Below are 4,512 nucleotides of genomic sequence, written 5' to 3'. Positions count from 1 at the left end.
CCTTTGAATTCCATGCTGTCACAATCACTAGCCCATTCAAACTTAACATCATTACCATTTATCGCCCTCCAGGTTCCCTTGGAGAGTTCATCAATGAGCTTGACGCCTTGATAAGTTCCTTTCCTGAGGATGGCTCACCCCTCACAGTTCTGGGTGACTTTAACCTCCCCACGTCTACCTTTGACTCATTTCTCTCTGCCTCCTTCTTTCCACTCCTCTCCTCTTTTGACCTCACCCTTTCACCGTCCCCCCCTACTCACAAGGCAGGCAATACGTTTGACCTCATCTTTACTAGATGCTGTTCTTCCACTAATCTCATTGCAACTCCCCTCCAAATCTCCGATCACTACCTTGTATCCTTTTCCCTCTCGCTCTCCTCCAACACTACTCACTCTGCCCCTACTCAGATGGTATTGCGCCGTCGCAACTTTCGCTCTCTCTCTCCTGCTACTCTCTCCTCTTCCATCCTATCATCTCTTCCCTCTGCTCAATCCTTCTCCAACCAATCTCCTGATTCTGCCTCCTCAACCCTCCTCTCCTCCCTTTCTGCATCCTTTGACTCTCTATGTCCCCTATCCTCCCGACCTTCTCGGTCCTCCCCTCCTGCTCCGTGGCTTGACGACTCATTGCGAGCTCACAGAACAAGGCTCCGGGCAGCCGAGCGGAAATGGAGGAAAACTAGCCTCCCTGCGGACCTGGCATCTTTTCACTCCCTCCTTTCTACATTTTCTTCCTCTGTTTCTGCTGCTAAAGCCACTTTCTACCACTCTAACTTCCAAGCATCTGCCTCTAACCCTAGGAAGCTCTTTGCCACCTTCTCCTCCCTCCTGAATCCTCCTCCCTCCCCCCCCCCTCCTCCCTCTCTGCGGATGACTTCGTCAACCATTTTGAAAAGAAGGTCGACGACATCCGATCCTCGTTTGTTAAGTCAAACGACACTGCTGGTCCTGCTCACATTGCCCTACCCTATGCTTTGACCTCTTTCTCCCCTCTCTCTCCAGATGAAATCTTGCGTCTTGTGACGGCCGGCCGCCCAACAACCTGCCCGCTTGACCCTATCCCCTCCTCTCTCCTCCAGACCATTTCCGGAGACCTTCTCCCTTACCTCACCTCGCTCATCAACTCATCCTTGACCGCTGGCTACGTCCCTTCCATCTTCAAGAGAGCGAGAGTTGCACCCCTTCTCAAAAAACCTACACTCGATCCCTCCGATGTCAACAACTACAGACCAGTATCCCTTCCTTCTTTTCCCTCCAAAACTCTTGAACGTGCCGTCCTTGGCCAGCTCTCCTGCTATCTCTCTCAGAATGACCTTCTCGATCCAAATCAGTCAGGTTTCAAGGCTGGTCATTCAACTGAGACTGCTCTTCTCTGTGTCACGGAGGCTCTCCGCACTGCTAAAGCTAACTCTCTCTCCTCTGCTCTCATACTTTTAGACCTATCTGCTGCCTTTGATACTGTGAACCATCGCATCCTCCTCTCCACCCTCTCCGAGTTGGGTATCTCCGGCGCGGCTCACTCTTGGATTGCGTCCTACCTGATAGGTCGCTCCTACCAGGTGGCGTGGCGAGAATCCGTCTCCGCACCACGTGCTCTCACCACTGGTGTCCCCCAGGGCTCAGTTCTAGGCCCTCTCCTATTCTCGCTATACACCAAGTCACTTGGCTCTGTCATATCCTCACATGGTCTCTCCTATCATTGCTACGCAGACGACACACAATTAATCTTCTCCTTTCCCCCTTCTGATAACCAGGTGGCGAATCGCATCTCTGCATGTCTGGCAGACATATCAGTGTGGATGACGGATCACCACCTCAAGCTGAACCTCGGCAAGACGGAGCTGCTCTTCCTCCCGGGGAAGGACTGCCCTTTCCATGATCTCGCCATCACGGTGGACAACTCCATTGTGTCCTCCTCCCAGAGTGCTAAGAGACTCGGCGTGACCCTGGACAACACCCTGTTGTTCTCCGCTAACATCAAGGCGGTGACCCGATCCTGTAGGTTCATGCTATACAACATTCGCAGAGTACGACCCTGCCTTACACAGGAAGCGGCGCAGGTCCTAATCCAGGCACTTGTCATCTCCCGTCTGGATTACTGCAACTCCCTGTTGGCAGGGCTCCCTGCCTGTGCCATTAAACCCCTACAACTCATCCAGAACGCCGCAGCCCGTCTGGTGTTCAACCTTCCCAAGTTCTCTCACGTCACCCCGCTCCTCCGCACACTCCACTGGCTTCCAGTTGAAGCTCGCATCTGCTACAAGACCATGGTGCTTGCCTACGGAGCTGTGAGGGGAACGGCACCTCGTACCTTCAGGCTCTGATCAGGCCCTACACCCAAACAAGGGCACTGCGTTCATCCACCTCTGGCCTGCTGGCCCCCCTACCTCTGCGGAAGCACAGTTCCCGCTCAGCCCAGTCAAAACTGTTCGCTGCTCTGGCACCCCAATGGTGGAACAAGCTCCCTCACGACGCCAGGACAGCGGAGTCAATCACCATCTTCCGTAGACACCTGAAACCCCACCTCTTTAAGGAATACCTGGGATAGGATATAGTAATCCTTCTAACCCCCCCCAAAAAGATATAGATGTACTATTGTAAAGTGCTTGTTCCACTGGATATCATAAGGTGAATGCACCAATTTGTAAGTCGCTCTGGATAAGAGCGTCTGCTAAATTACGTAAATGTAAATGTAAGTATGCATTGCTGACTCAAAACATTGCCTTTAAAAATATGCATTGCTGACACAAAACATTGCCTTTAAAAAATATGCCTTGCTGATCTGATTGAATCCTGGCCTGACACGGAACCCAAACCGTCTGTGCGCGTGCGCCATCGTGCATAAATGTATTTTGTCCCCCCACACCAAACGCGATCACGACATGCAGGTTAAAATATCAAAAAAACTCTGAACCAATTCTATTAATTTGGGGACAGGTTGAAAAGCATTAAACATTTAGCTTGCACTTGCCAACTAATTTGTCCTATTTAGCTAGCTTGCTGTTGCTAGCTAATTTGTCCTGGGATATAAACATTGAGTTGATATTTTACCTGAAATGCACAAGGTCCTTTACTCCACCAATTAATCCACACATAAACCGGTCAACCGAATCGTTTGTAGTCATCTCTCCTCCTTCCAGGCTTTTTCTTCTCTTGACTTTATATTGCGATTGGCAACTTTCATAAATGGGTATAACTAATGAGGAGATGGCATGTGGGTACCTGCTTCTATAAACCAATGAGGAGATGGGAGAGGCAGGACTTGCAGCACGATCTGCGTCAGAAATAGAACTGATTTCTATTTTAGCCCTTGGCAACGCAGACGCTCGTTGGCGCACGCGAGCAGTGTGGGTGCAATAATTGAATAACATGTATGTCTAAATTTATTTTGCAACGTTCGCGGTGTAGTCAGCCTGTTAGGCTATTCCCCCTGATTTGCTCCTTATAAATATAGTAGCACCCGTCAACAGTTGTGTCTCTATCTTCTCTATTCCTTGTTTCATTGGATGACCTTGGTTACGTGGTAATATGTTCTAAATTACAGTGTCTACACAATGTTACAATGTAATGAGTAGTTCTTAGACCAAATACTATTTTACACTCAAGTAGTTTTTAGAAAGGCTACTTTTACTTCTTCTTGGGTGACGGTGCCTTTGTAAGGACTACTTCGTATTGAAGCATTTGCCCCAACCATGGCGCCTATAGAAATGTTCACTCGGTTTTCGGTGTGATTTTTTTTTTTATGTGTACCTAATGCACTTGATGAAATAAAGCATTTTCTACATACAGGACACACATAGGATTTCTCCCCTGTGTGAGTCCTCATGTGAACTTTCAGAGAAGCACGAGCTGCGAAATTTCTCTCACAAAAACTGCAATTAAGAGGTTTCTCCCGTGTGCCTCATGTGCACTTTCATATCTGAACCATGGCGGAAACATTTACCACAAACACTACAACTACGTAGTTTCTCACCTGTATGAATCCTCACATGCAACTCTGTTTGCTTTCTGAATGAATCCTTTGCCACAGAAGCAACAGGGATAAGATTTCTCCCGTGTGGCTCTTGATGTGAACTTTTAGATTAGAGCTACTGCTGAAATCTTTGCCACAATGAGGACATTGATAGGATTTCTCCCCTGTGTGGCTCCTGATGTGTTTGCTCATATTAGAGCGGTTGCTGAAACATTTACCACAATTTGAGCATTTGAATGATTTGTCCCCTTCGTGAATCGCCATATGCATTATTAGTTCAGTAGTCACAGTAAAACGTTTACTACAAACACGTCAAGAAAACCTAGTCTCAATATGAGTTTGGAGATGTTCTTGCATACTCTCTGTGGAATCAAAGTGTTTTCCACACACACCACAAAGATGGTCTTCATCCGTCATTGCATTGTCATGTGAGTAACTAAAGAAATCATGGAGATAAGACTTCCCACACACTTTACATTAACAAAGAGGCAGAGCAGGACTTTGACTTACACTACTAGGTGATTTCAGATGGGACAACTC

The sequence above is a fragment of the Salmo trutta genome, chromosome 23 (assembly GCF_901001165.1).
Source record: "Salmo trutta chromosome 23, fSalTru1.1, whole genome shotgun sequence".
Classification (NCBI taxonomy): Eukaryota; Metazoa; Chordata; class Actinopteri; order Salmoniformes; family Salmonidae; genus Salmo; species Salmo trutta.
This window is presented reverse-complemented; position numbering follows the sequence as displayed.